The sequence below is a fragment of the Emys orbicularis genome, chromosome 5 (assembly GCF_028017835.1).
Source record: "Emys orbicularis isolate rEmyOrb1 chromosome 5, rEmyOrb1.hap1, whole genome shotgun sequence".
NCBI lineage: Eukaryota > Metazoa > Chordata > Testudines > Emydidae > Emys > Emys orbicularis.
In genome coordinates this window covers 94,411,791-94,427,137 of record NC_088687.1, presented here as the reverse complement: position 1 = coordinate 94,427,137, position 15,347 = coordinate 94,411,791, and the positions used below count along the sequence as shown (strand labels likewise).

The window sequence follows — 15,347 nt, the reverse complement described above, 5'->3', positions numbered from 1 at the left end:
AACTGTTGAAAGCAGTGGAGTAGAATCACCAAACCATAACACTTGAGAATTAAGACCTAAATGCTCAAAAAATAAGTTTAATTTTTAAGTTTGTGGGCCCAAAATCCAGACCTCTTCCCTACAGCATTGCTGGGAGCTTTTTGGAGCAAGTCTTCAGTATGTTAGCTAGTGCTGTCATATTGTGCTATAGATTAGCTTTGCTGGCTATAATGAACTAAAAAGGGAGCTCTAGAAGATCTTGTAATGTTGGGTTTTACCAGCTTGGATTAGTGCCTTATAGCATAAGGTCCAATAATCATGCAAGTAGTTGGAGTTGGACTTTGGAAAAAATGCCTTTAAATGTTAAACTCTAAGATACTAACTCAATAACTGAATGTATATAGATTTAAAATGCAAGTATTTTAAAACATATATTCCTCTCCCTTTATTTACCTACCAAGACCAGAGTCTTCACCTTTTACAAATGTTTATTCTTTTACTGTGATGAAAGCATTTTCCCCCCCAGTTATCTGCCTCCTTTGAACCTTTTTTGCTCTGCTATAGGACTTTATTGCTACTGCACTAATGTACAAATTTCTATACACTAATGGAATACTTATAACCGGTGTTTCTCAGTAAGCTCCACTCTACTGCTAGCTAACTCTTAACTTTTCTGTAATTACTAATGTCAGATGCAGATGATGTGGCATGAGAAGGGTGTGCAGAGGAATAGTAATATTGCAGATTAAAGGCAAACCTTTGTTTCAGAGCATATTCCTTCTAGAGGGGATTGTAAGGATAAGAGTAGACGAATATTCCTTTCTAACCCAGAGAACTATTGTTCAGAGAATGTAGTCACCTACAACCTTGTTTATTGTTCCAAAATATTAAGTGCAAATGCAGTATTGACTATCTATTCTTGGAACTAATGCACATGTAAGTTAAATGAACCCCCCCCCTCTTTCCTCTGCACTCTGCTTGTCTCCTGTTTTGAATCTGGTTGGTGATTGCAAATTTAGGTTAGCACTGACTGACTGCTCAAGCATCAGCTCCTGCTTTGAGTGGAATTGACTAAACATACAAGATTGCTGTGAAATTTATTTAGCAGGTGTTTCTCCAAGTCCAGTTTTAGGAGCTAATTGTCAATCAAATAGACATTGAGAAAATGATAGTTTAACATCCATTAATTTTTGTGTGTGCTGGCAGCCCACTAATGAATGAAAGCCACTGTGTCATCTGGCCCACTTTCTTTAAATCAGTGGTTGTTACCACCAGTTTGAGAATCACTGATCAAAAACAAAAAGGGTAGATTAAGGAATTGCATTTCTTTAGCCTCATTAACAATGCTCTTAATCTTTAAAAAAGAACTTTTTAAAGGAGGTACCCTAAATGGTAGTTCATCCATGCCAGAGGTTTTTGCTTAATCTGGCAGTATACTTGATATTGCCTTTTGATCAACAAGAAAAATACAAAACTTTTGAGCAACTTATTCATCAGACTAATCAATCAGCCAACCATTTAGTTCTGAGCTCTGACAAATACTGTATTGACAACTCAGTTCCATAACAGGGCTCAACCTGCTGTTTTTATTAGAGATGGCCAGAGCTGAGACACTCAGATACAAACTTCCTGAAGTGTGAGCTGACTTAGGTATGGTGTCCTGGTTCAAGTCTCATTAGTGTTGATTTTTAATGACTGTATGAAAGTAATAAAATATTTTAAATAATATATTCAGTCAGTTTAGTTTTAAACTTTTATAACATACTGAGAAGGATGGTCCAGTTCCTCCTACAGATGTATGAATGTTGCATGAATGTGAATTGTCTTTTTTAGACCTGTAATATACAAAATTGTAGGCATGCTTCCAAAAGGAAAGTATACCCCTACATACCGCATGTTGTGGCATTTCTGTGATTTAGTCATTACAATAATACTTAAATTAGTCCACCAGTTAGTTTTCTTCACATTGGATACTTTTTGAATTCTGGATAATGGATATAATAGGGAACTAGTTCCACAATATTTCAAATTATTCCACACATCTCAGTCCAGACTCTGCTTCTTGGCTTCTCTTTCGCACTAAGGAAAAAGATACAAAGCCATGAGGCTTATGATTGTTGTTGACACTATGATCATTTGGGTATCTCAGTATCAGCATATAAACCCTCTTCAAAGCCAATGTTTTGGGGTGTTGTTGGCATCTTGATGTCAAGTGCCTATATTGACTGACTTTTGCTCCTGACCCTGATGTCAAGTTATTCTGGATGTTTTCAAAATCTGATGCCTGCACACTAGATGCTTTGGCATTGGGTGTGTCAGCAGTGAGCTTTTCTATGTTATTGCCGTGGCATCGGATATGTGAGCCTCAGGCATTGAGTAGTTGGGTCCAAGTGTTGACTACTACCCATGTCATCTCTACCATTAAGATAAGCACTGGCCATGGATTGAGCCCCATTAGAAGTGTCTCTTTTTGTACCTCTTCTTAGTCCTATTCTTCCTTGGGCCTGAGTAGAGGAACCTCTTGTGTTTCTGCATTCTATTGGTAAAATTTTCTAAAGTGCCTAACTCCTGTTGACTTTCAGTGAGGCGTAGGCTTCTAAGTCACTTCTGAAAATTTAGCCTATACCTGAGTCCTGCAGTCTTTATTAAAGTAAAATTCCTCAGACTTTAGGTCTGGGGACTACTTATTAATCACTTAAAGCAGGGAGCCTTGCAGGGAATGCTTGAAGAATGCGTGGTTACTTACCATAGTAACTCTTGTTCTTTGAGATGATAGGGAGAATCAATGCAACCAACCTGCCATGCTTCCCCACTATTCTATAATCTTTCAAGAGATGCTTGAGTTTGTAGAAGGAACAGAGTGGTGTTTGGGCTGTAAAGACATAAGCAGTTGCGCAAGAGTTGTACACTTGTCTGGCCTGTACCATGGCAATGCCCGTAGAACCACCGTTTCTGTGGTAGGAAAATGTCCCTTTTGCATATATATTAGATAAAAAATATATATAATGGTTTGTTCTACATCTTTTTACATTTCATTTCAGAAGCAGCTAACAGTTGATGCTTTAACAAGTCAGTCCTTCACTTTTCTTTGTATAGACAAGCAAAGGCTAGAGGCTGAGTGACATTACCTGAAATGTACTGCCATGAAGGTTTTTCTGTTTAAAAGTCTTTGAAGTAAAGATCAGAAATTGTCTCACACACATATGCTTCTAATGTTTTCAACTGGTATTGCTCTGATACAACATATATAAACACTGAACATAAAAAGTATGATTGTTTTCAGCATTATCTAATTAAATGAGAAATCTGGAGAATGAACAGAATGATTTGCTACTTCCAGATTAATTATGCGTCTATAAATGTATTGTAAAACTCACCACAACGTTAATTGGCTGTAACTCATGGCATTGATCCTAATAAATACCAACAATTTTAACCTGTTCAAAATGCAGCTCATAAAGAACTTGCCCTGCTGTACCTATTGAAAAGCCGCGAGGCGGGTGAGTGCAAGCCCACCTTGCCTTGCTATAGTTGAAGGTAACATAACTATTGAAAATGCAATTTAATGGAAACCGTTACTTCAGGATTTGAGTATCTTCATTTAAGTGAAATTAACTATAGTTATATATTCCAGCCAAAAGTCTATGTTAAGAATGAGAGTACATATTAATAATTTAAGAGTAATTGACATTCTTGGCAATGAAAGTCTGCAGATCCATTACAATGGGTTTAACACCTGCTTGCAGTTCCTTAGAGGCAGAACCAGACTTGTAAATCAATGCAGACTGGGACTAGCCACACCCCTGAAGACCTTATCAGTTCAGCCTGCCTCCAGCAGCTGCAGGCAGGCCTAATTCACCCTCCTGCTCAGAGCATCACCAAAAGGAGATCTTATTCCTAAATTTCAGCTCATTGGATTCCAAGTTTGGGGTTGTGCAGCAAGTTTATTGGAAACACCTCTTCAGCTACTAAAGTTGCAGGCTGTAGTAGTTTCTAGCACAGCATGTCTAGGCAAACCTCTCTGACATCGGCCAGGAAATCAGAGGAATAGAGAAGTAATCAGGAAAGGCCCTAGAAACACCCAGGCTACCTTCAGCCTGCCGATTACTTACCAAATTATCTAACCCACACAAGCCACCATGCTCACCCACCATGCTACCCACCTTCCACCTCAACTGTTCACCCTACAAGCCACCACATCCCATTGACTGCCAGCTAGACTACCTAGGGTGACCAGACAGCAAATGTGAAAAATCAGGATGGGGTGGAGGGTAATAGGAGCCTATATAAGAAAAAGACCCAAAAATCGGGATTGTCCCTATAAAATCGGGACATGTGGTCACCCTAAGACTACCTGGACTCTGCTCACCCTGTAAACCACGATGCCCTTCTGACTGAGCTATCCACTTCACAAGCCCACCGTGCCCTGCTGAGGGAGCCATCCAGCCTCCACACACTGCAAGCCACTACACCCCACAGTTGGCCATGGAGAGAGGAGAGTGAGAGCAGCCCAGATCTGGAGAAACAAGCAGATGGTAAGGGACCTCTTGGTCCACCATTTACTTCCATAATAGAGGTGGGGGAACTGGATAGAGGTATGGGTCAGCGCTTATGTAATCTGCCTTGCTTTCTGTGGGATTCAGTGAGACAAAATGGCTGCCCAGTGTTAAGGCTTCCCCTGCCCATCGCTCTACCAAGGCCTCTGGGAGCATCTCTAAAATTCAAAGAGCCAGCTAGGGTTCATCTCAAAGACTGAATGCTCTCAAGTGTTACATTTTACTCGACAAGAAAAGCGAGGTCCTAGACTTAACTTGATGGCATTTGTCTGTAGGCCTCTGGATGCATATCTCCCACCTAGCTGCACCCAGGTCTAAATAATGCTTATTTCTCAATATAAGGGTAGCTAGCATGTTTCTAGCAGTTTCTTCTCCAATGAGTGTGTATGTGTTTGTGTGTGTGTGTGTGTGTATATATATATATATATATAATGTGTGTGTATGTGCATAAAAACACTTAAGTATGTCGCAAAAACACTGTTGGAACCTGATTTGTAAGTGTGCTGGGTGGGAACTCAAGCCATGTTACAAGCATGTTTGGCTATAACTGTGTTTGAAAACTGTTTCAAACATGGTTACAAGCCCCAGCATGGACAGGTTCTAAAACACCTGGACACCTTCTCTTGCTTGGTGATTTCTCTGATCTGTGTTTGCAAACCTACAACCCTCCTGGATGCTTCCCAACTCACAGTGGATTCTCACCCAAACACCCCATCCTGCAGTACCATGCCTACTGGTGGCCTTGCCACCCAGTGTTGGTGTATGCTCCACCCCATCCAGTGGCCTGGGTGACTCTAGGTGCATGCTTCCCAGCACCTGGTGGCCTTATGGACCTGTGGCTGCAGACACTTCACCCTCCGATCCTCCCCAACCAGTTATGGCAGGTGCCCCTCCTGTATAGTGGCCTCTGTTTCCACAAGAGAAGAATGTTTCACCCCCTCTCATCTTCCCATCCTGCAGTGGAAGGAATCTCACCTACCTGTTGGCCTCTGTGTCCTAGTTGTTTCTCTGCTTAACCCTTTGTAACCTATGATCCAATGTCTTCATGGATTCTGGGTGGTAGGCAGCCTTTGCTGGGGCTTTGCTGATAATGAGTGTACCTCAGTAGTTCAGGGGCTTCTCCCTGTCCAGAGGAATCTTCCATTCCTGTCAGTGCCAGCTACAGGCTGTGCTGCCCCTGAAACTGCTAACTGAGGGATGGGGAGAATAAGGAGGTAGCCAGCCAGCAACTCTCATGCCTCTAAGATTCTCTGGTGCAGGGTGAGCTCCTCGCAGTTCTCTGCAATCCCAAATCTATACCAGGACAGGAAGGGCTGGAACATCTTCCCTCTGGTGACATGAGAGGTATGGCTCTTAAAGATGAGAGCCCCTTGATGCCATCAAATCCACCTTCAGCTCTGTGTTCAGAGAGCTCATTCCAATGAGCACTATGGAATGGGAAGTTGCAGAAGTAATCATTTCCTTGTCCCAGCTCACAACTGTGACTCTGTATTGAAAGGATGGCATAGAGAATTGACACCCTCTGCTGGCCTTTACTTGGCTGCATGATCATGACTTCTGGAACAGGGGCTGAGTGCTTTGTCTTCTCTTGCCATCTCTGTCTCAAGAGTTCTCCTGTCCTCAACCAGACATCTCTGGGATAAGTGGCTCTTGTAAGATTCAAATACCCCATTGTGGCTCTGAGCTTCATCATGGAAATGGATTTGGGGAGCTTTCCTTCCTCTCTCTATGCACTGCGTGTATACCCTTCCCCACATTGGGAAGTGACAGATGAATGCTGTGCATATATTCAGTCAGCACTAAGCAGAGAGATCAGAACATAGGAATTGTGATACTGGATCTCAGTGAGCTGCTTTTTCAAGAACAGAGTTCCCCTTCACTCAGCTGCCAGTGCCTTCGCCCTCTGGAGCAGGGGCCAGGGAAGAAGGTAGCTTGGTTTGTTTGCTTGTAAGGCTGATGGACCTTTTTTCCTCCTTCTTTCTTCTGAGTGACCCAGCATGGGCTCCAGGGTCCTTCCCAGGTGGGTATGGAGCCTAGGGCAGCTTGAGGTTAGCATCACTGCCATGACACAAGTCAAATTCCCTTGGCATTTTGCTGATGAAGACATCCCAGGAACCACTAGCCCCAGAAGGTCATGTGACACATGTATGTAGAATTCTTGGTGGTTTGTCCGTGCTACAAGCTCCTTAGCTGGCTACAGGATTGAGGTGGCAATGTGGCAAAGAAATGACTGGTGGAGATGATGATAATCATTCACCCTAGCAAATCATGGTGCTTTAGAAAAATGTCTGCTCTAAAGTCACAGGGATCAGTGGATAGGGTGGATAGACCATTGGAAATGGCACCACCATCATTTCCCTGCTATGTTTTACCAGGAATGCTAACTAAAGGAATTGCACCCATAATGAGACATATTGGTAACTTTGTGTAATCATCTTCCCTTCGGTTGGGTTGCCAGAGTGATACATCAGCTTGTTTTCAGACCCAGTACTTCATAGTATGCCAGGTATACCATGACTCAGGTTAAAGGTACTTCAGCTAGTAGGCCCCAATAAGCACTTGAACTGCCTCCAGAGATCACACTCCAGTCCCAGGCCCCTCAGAATCCTTGACTCACTCCTCATCAGCCATCCTTCCAATTGCCCTGGAACAGTCCTCCCTTTAACTGACCTATGAATGCGCAGCATTATTAGAATCTCATGGTTACCACTTAGCCTCAGAAATACCAAACCACTCATTTATTACCAGACAAAAAGCTATGGTCAGCTGGAATTAAGGCTGAGAGTATGTATCAGTAACTTAGGGTAGAAAACACTCTGCGGATGTTGTAATTATCCCCAAAGCAAGCATTATAAAATGAGGACATTTAGAGTTAAGGTTAAAAGTGTGACTGTCTTTCAAGAAGGCTTAATTCATGTACTCTTTTATTTTTGGGGAGTCATCAGATGATGCTGTTGCAGATGGTCTTGCTGCTACTAGCATTTATGTGAATGTATAGGCATTAGATCTTGGGTAATTGCTTATTGTTACCTGGGGTGCAGTTCTTTTAAGAAGCGGAGTTTATTCCCTGTAAAGCTTGTTTCCTGCTTGGATTTCTCTTTCTAAATAACTTTCTTAGGCCTAGAGCTTCTGCCTGCAGGTTATGCCCACACAAACAGGCAAAGCATAACATTTCATGGCCAAATTGAAAATCAAAGTGATCACTGATGAGAACACACTGTACGGAGTATTTAAGATTGGTTTTGCACAGTGAAATGTATGGAAAGGCTGAAGCAAGGTATATAGCCACTTTCAAAATACCGTGTGTGTTTAGTGTCATTAGAGAAAAAATAAAGAATGGTCCTTGAATCAAACCCTTTAACTGTAAGTAAAAAGCAGGCAGACCTTTTTAAAGTTAAGAATAATGAAAGCAGCTCAGTTACAAGATGATGTCCTGAAGAAACTCTAAGAAAGTTCTGAGGAAGAGAAGGAAAAAAAAAATCTTACCTGATAATGCACAGTCACTGTAGTGGGAGATGCTGCTATTACAGTATTAGTTCTGTAGTTCTACACATTTCTGAAGCTGGAAAACTCCAACTTATTTAATTCAAATATTTTTGGCATGAACTGATAAAAGATGTTCATAGGATTGTGTGAATGATGCCAAAGAATGAAACCAGAAAGCAACAAAGCAGCGACTTCACATAGTTTACAAGAATAGTTGCTCCTGACTTCAAAATAAAGGACTTCACTGACTACTGCAAACAGAACGTTTGATTCCCCCCCCCCCCCCTAAAAAAATTACCTGGAAATGGGAATACACAATCCACAGTAGCTAGTAAATTCCCATGTTTTTGCAACTGACTATAGCCCACAATTTATAGGCAGTTAGTTGGAGAGAGGTATTGTCTGTGATAATCCAAATTGCACCGTCTAGTCCACCCACAAGCTAATCATACAATGTGAATTATAACATCAAATTCGTCTTAAGAACTGATGTGGATAATCAAAATTTATCCAGGACTAATTTAAAGTTATGCTTTCAAATAACAAAACCATGTATTACATCTTAGAATGTGGACTAGTCTCTGAATCTTCTTTATTTTTCTTACTACAAGTGTTTCACGTATAAAAAAACAAATTAAACATACAAAATCACATGTCTTCTTTACACTACTGAGCCCCAGTTTCACCAGTGTGTGTTTACAGTAGATGGTAAATTCAGTAACTGCAAGAGATACAGGTGATCATCCCCTTTCCAGGAGTGGGTTAAAGTACAGAAATGGAGAATCATGCTTTGTTTACAGCCACAATCCAACAAAGAAATATATTAAAAAATACAATCTATATGCATCAGTTTGTGCATATATATTCCTCTTTGAACTTCTTTAAGGCATTACATCTTTTTATTCACATAGTATTGACCCTGCCAGCAGGTAGGGGATCTTGGGGGACAACTACTGCACTGGTGGGGTGCAAAATAAACTTTATTAAGAAAATGCAAAAACAGGGAAAATTCAATAGTGAGGGGTATGGGGTTTGTTAAGGTAGACAATTGGGGAGGGGTTTCTTTTAGTAAATAGGATAGGGGGTTTCAATAGTGGGGTACAATACAGTTGGGTACAATACAGTTGGTAACCAATTAACACTGAAGTATAAATGTAACAGGTAGCTAAGTTTCTATGTAAAGAGTGTGTCACAGCAGCATATAACCAACTAACAGTTATGGGTAAAATGTGTTAAATAACCAACAACTCTAGGTAAAAATATGTCACAGTGGTGTAAATGTAAAATGTGAGGTGTGTTAGAAAGGAAAAGGGTAACCAATGGGGGTTTATGCTAGACTTTAGTAATACAATTGAGGTTTGGCAGCAGTAGGAGCGGGGTGAGCACGTGGGGGAAGGGATTAAAAGAGAGAGAGAGAGAGAGAAAGGCAGTGGTAGAGGAATGAGGTTGGGGGATGGGGGAAGAGGAGCACGTGGTGGAGCAGAGACCAAAGGCAGAGGCGCTGTGGAGGGAGATTTAAACTCAGGGAGACACAGAGAGCAGACAGGCTGCAAGTTTAAACAGCAGAGAGACTGCAACGAGTGACTGGGGAGCTCGGGGGGAGACACGGCCAAGCTCGGGGGGGGGTAGCGGGAAGACAGACTTAACCACAATTATACAGAACACAGCAAAATCTTATCTATGATCTAACTTAACCAAGACTACACAAATTAGCAAGCAACAGAACACAATGCAACAATTTTTTAAACCTAACTTACAGAGCACAATACAAACAATTCTTTAAACCTAACTTAACCACAGCTATGCAAAATGAAATTACAACTTATCTGGACTAAGAACCTGATTCTAATAGGTGCACCTTACACTCCCTGCCACTTCTTTGATCGGGAGGGGGAGCAGTTCCAGAGGGCAGAGTGGTGTGTGCCCAGGGTACAACCTGGAGGGGGGGGGGGTTAACTAGTGGTGGCCGCAGCAGTGGGGTGGCTGCAAGCCGGCAGCCCAGGATACAGTCCAGGAAGGCACAGCCTAGCAGCGGCACAGGCTTATTTCTAGCAGCAAAGGCGCTGCGGAGCCAGAAACAGATTACAGATACAGACCAAGGAGTTAGCTTGAGTCTGTCTGCTGGGGAAACAAGGCCAGCAGCTAGGACAGGAGGAGTTTGCAAGAGGGAGTTCTTACCATTCCCCAGGACAGCAGCAAGCACAGAGACAGGAACGGCAGTAGCATCGGAGGATGGAGAGAGGACTCGATTCGCTTACAATAATCAGGAGATCTCCAGGCACAAATTCGTTGTTCGTGGGAGGGGAGTTTAAAAACGGGGGTACGCTCAAAAACAAACGAGAGCGGGGAGAGGGCCCCCCAAAGACCCCTAGCTGATCAGACCAGGTGGCAAAGCAAGGACCTTCTCCGAGGTCTGATCAGAAAATGTCCGGCTTTAAAGGCAAACTCAGGTAGTTTCCCACCAGTACTTTTGATTGGCTCCTTTTGATACAGGGGAGGAGAGAAGGCAGGGAAAGGCTGCAGGTAAGCATAGGCATGCCTGGGCATGTTCTGAGCCACAGGTATGACTCATATGCTTAATTAGTTGGCCACTTCAGGTCTTGCATTTCTGGGCAGCGCCCCCCACACCGAGCCTGGGTCTGAACAAAGGAACCAAACAAAGAAGCAAGAAGCCCCCTCCCTAGGCAGAGCAATGGCTCCAGTTAGTCTGTACAAGCCATTCCTATGAATAGGGCTGTGACTTTAATTAGCACAATGGCCGGGAGGGGCGGCCACACAGGACAAACAGAAAGGAGAGGGGGGAAAAGGAATGCAGCAGGGGGACAGCTGTAACAGACAAGTATGTCAAAGGGCTAGTAACCTCACAGTTACATCAGCTCATAAATGTATTTTTCAGGCTCTCCTGTAATTTGAGGTATGACTGAATGAACATCTCAATTATTAGCCCATAAGTCCTTTCCTAAATTCATTTGGTCTTTTTGATCATGGATTTCCCTCCCCCCACCCCCAATTGTTTACAGTCAGCTACTCCCAGGAAATACATTTTGATCATTTAAAGTTATTACTCTCAATTTTCCAGGCAGCAGCCAAGATAGCACAACCGCTGCGTCTTACATAAGCCATTTTCACCTAATTCATTAATTTTTTTATCTGTTCTTGGGAAGGAAGAACAATGTCTTTGAATTTTCAGTAAGATTATTTTTCTGGCTGACTGTGTTGTGTCCTTGTCTCACTACTCAGAAACAGTTGAGATCACAGGTCCTGATCCCCCACTCCTCACTCAGCTACAACTCCTTTTGAACATGATGGGGATTTTACCACAATTAAGAATGCAGGAACAGACTTTTTTTCCCCTCTTGCATCAGTTTCCCTGAAGTAACTTGAACTGGATCTGTAATGAGCTCTGCAGGAGTGGAGCCCTGCTGATTTGCAGGATTGGGTCCTGAGCAGTGTTCCTTCTAATTTTTTATGTCCAGATGGGAATGAATTTTGTTATGTGCATCAATATGGAGGTGATGTGTGGTGGGGGTGGGGCGGAGGGGTTCAAAGTGTGGGAGGGGTCTCAGGGCTGGGGCAGAGGGTTGGGGTGCAGGGGGATGAGGGCTCTGGCTGGAGGTGTGGCCTCTGGGGTGGGGTCAGGAATGAGGGGTTATAGGTGCGGGAGGGGGCTCAGGGCTGGGGCAGAGGGTTGGGGTGTGGAGGGTGAGGGCTCCAGCTGAGGATGAAGGGTCTATGATGGGGCTGGGGATGAGGGGTTTGGGGTGCAGGTTGCCCTGGGGAAAGAGGACTCCCCCAGCCCTCTCTCGCCGCCGCAGCTCGGGGCCGGAGGAGAGCGGCTTTCTCTGGCTGTGGCAGCTCCGACTGGGCTGAGCCGGGCCGGGGAAGGGGTGCCTCTCTCCAGCCACAACAGCTTCCAGTGGGGCCCAACCAGGGGAGGGGTACCTCTTCCCCCTTGCGCGGCCCTTGATAGCCTGCTGCTCCCACTGGCTTCTATGGTGCAGGATCAGGGCTGAAGATCCAAAGCAATGACAGAAACATTTCCATAACCAAAATGGCCTTTGGATTCTCCTTCCTTTCCAGGTTTCTCATTAGGCTTTCAAAATATTGGCATATTGTTGATTCTCAAACATTTCAATATGCCTTTCCATTGCTAACAGATGTTTAACCATTGTAGTTTGTACACGATCCAGTATATACAATTTATATATATAATCTCCCTCTCCCCCAACTTTTGCATTTTACTCATCCCCTTATATGGTAAGCTCTTAGGGGCAGGGACCAATCTTCTCTGTTTGAACAGCACTAGGACTTCTGGTTGAGACCTTTGGGTTCTAGTATAGTAAAAATACTAAATAAATAATTACAAATTTGCCAGTAGTTCCCCATTAATAATCAAACTGCCCTTTACTTCTCTCACTTCTGCTGCATTTTCCTCTGCTGTTGTGTCTGGTTGTAATAGTTCCATATTGGGAGCATGTCTGACAAGCCCTCAGTTTCTCTTTGAGAGACTCTATGCTCCCAAGGCTCCCTCTGTGCTTTTACTTTTAGAGCTCTGTACGTACCACAGAACATTTTGATTAAAAAACTAGACCAGGGGTCGGCAACGTTTGGCACGCGGCTCGCCAGGGTAAGCACCCTAGCGGGCCGGGCCTGTTTATTTACCTGCTGACGCGGCAGGTTCGGCTGATCGCGGTCCCCACTGGCTGCGGTTCGCCGTCCCGGGCCAATGGGGGCGGCGGGAAGCCGCGGCCAGCACATCCCTCGCCCGTGCCACTTCTCGCTGCCCCCATTGGCCCGGGACGGCGAACCGCAGCCAGTGGGGACCGCGATCGGCCGAACCTGCCGCATCAGCAGGTAAATAAACAGGCCCGGCCCGCTAGGGTGCTTACCCTGGCGAGCCGCGTGCCAAACGTTGCCGACCCCTGAACTAGACTGATATAAAATGAACATGGCACACATTAAATGGATTAAAAACTGGCTAACTGATAAGTCTCAAAATGTAACTATACATGGAGTATCATCATTGAGCAGGTCTGTTTCCAATGTGGTCCTGCAGGGATGGGTTCTTGGCCCTATGCTGTTTCACATTTTTAACAATGACCTGGAGGCTGGAAGAAAACATAAAATCTTCACTGATAAACTTTACAGGTGACACAAAAATTGGCGAACTGATAAACAATGAAGAGGACAGGTCACTGATTCAGAGCAATGTAGATCGCTTGGTAAATTGGGTGCAAACAATATGCATTTTAATATGGTTAAATGTAAATGGATACATCTAGGAACAAAGAATGTAGGCCACATTTACAGGATGTGGAACTCTATCCTGGAAAGCAGTGATTCTGAAAAAGAGTTGGGGGTCATAGTGGATAATCAGCTGAACATGCGCTCCCAGTGTGATGCTCAAAAGACCTAATGCAGTCCTGGAGCCATTAACAGGGGACTCTCCAATGGGAGTAGAGAGGTTATTTTACCTCTGTATTTGGCACTGGTGCAACTGCTGCTGGAATTCTGTGTCCAGTTCAGGTATCCACAATTCAAAAAGGATGGAGAGGGTTCAGAGAAGAGCCACAAGAATGATTAACAGATTAGAAAACATGCCTTATAGTGACAGACATAACGAGCTCAAACTATTTAGCCTAACAAAGAAAAGGTTAAGGGGTGCTTGTTTACAGTCTATAAGAATCTACAAGAGGAACAAATATTTAATAATGGTATCTTCAGTCTAACAGAGAAAGGTATAACACCATCCAATGGCTGGAAGTTGAAGCTACACAAATTCAGACTGGAAATAGTGTATATTATTAACAGTGAGAGTAATTAACCATTGTAATAATTTACCAAGGATCGTGGTGGAGTATCAATCACTGGCAATTTTTATATTAAAATTGGATGTTTTTCTAAAAGATATGCACTAGGAATTATTTTGGGGGAAGCTCTATGGCCTCTCTTATACAGGAGGTCAGACTAGATGACCACAATAATGATCTGGCCTTAGAATCTATGAATCCATGAAATCATGGTAAGGTCCTCCTGACCGTGAAGTCTGATTTCTGTGCTAACATTCCTGAGACTGTATCAGTTTTATTTTTATTTTGGAATTGTGACTAGATTAACTAAAAAAAAAAAAAAAAAAGATACTTGTTTTTTTGGGTTTTTTTTAGTACAACAGCATCCCTTCTGGCCAGGCGGAGGGTTGCACCTGAGTTCACTCAGTTTGGCAGGGCAGTCAACTCGAGAACTCCGGCCATATCCTGAGCTCCTTCCTACCACCCTGGTTTCTGTAGGCTCCTCAGCCTGTCGGGCTGGTCATCCCATCTTAGGGTGCTGTCTTTAAGCAGCTTTTCAGCAACTTGCTGGCAGAAGTTCCCTTCTTCAGCCTGCTGGCTCCTTTGGCAGCTGCTCTACCCCTCTGTTTCCCTGCTTTTTTATCCTCTGAGCTGCTGTGAGACTGCCAATCAGCACTGGCCGCCAGGACCTGCATTAATCCCTGGGTTGCTGGTATCTACACCCCAGGACCACATGACTAAGCCATATGCCACTTTTAAAAGAGAAAGGCACAAGCCCTTACAAGAGTTCCATGTTTTTTTTCGCTGCCATCTTGGGTCGGAGGCGCGAGGGCCTGCTGGGAGCAGGACTTCAGGACGACACCATGTCTGGGAGACTATGGTCCAAAACCATTTTTGCTGGCTATAAGCGTGGCCTCCGAAACCAGAGGGAGCACACTGCCTTTCTGAAAATTGACGGAGTTTATGCCCGTGATGATACTGAATTCTACGATGTATACATAGGCACAAGAGATGTGCCTATGTATACAGAGCTAAAAACAACACCTTGGCTCCTGGTGGGAAGCCCAACAGAACACGAAAGATCTGGGGGAAAGTAATGCATACCCATGGAAACAGTGGCATGGTTCGTGCCAAGTTCCGGTCCAACCTTCCTGCTAAGGCCATTGGACACAGAATTAGAGTGATGCTGTATCCATCTAGGATCTAAATTTTTACTAAAAATAAAATTCAGAAATTGTTAAAAAAAAAAAAAAGTTCCATGAACTGATGTCACCTGTGGCAATATATCACAAAGGGATTGTCACTATAGCACGGTCTTACTGTTTCTGAAGAGTTCAACACTCAGTGCAAATTGATGCTCATTTTCAATTCCCTCTTCTTAGTGATCTGCCTCTGATGCTGACAACAACGCTGGCTATTTTTCCCAGGACTCCTCAGAGTGGCCACATTGAATCTTAACAAATATTTCTTGAGTGGGTGTTGAAAGTAGAAATGCAATATGACAATGAAATGGAGATGACCACGATTTCAGAAATAG

The 15,347-nt window shown here is 43.6% G+C and overlaps 1 pseudogene; it reads left to right on the top strand.

The window, feature by feature from the left end:
* Positions 1 to 14,608: 14,608 nt before the first annotated feature.
* On the top strand, positions 14,609 to 15,063 carry LOC135879356 (large ribosomal subunit protein eL33-like; annotated as a pseudogene).
* Positions 15,064 to 15,347: the final 284 nt, after the last annotated feature.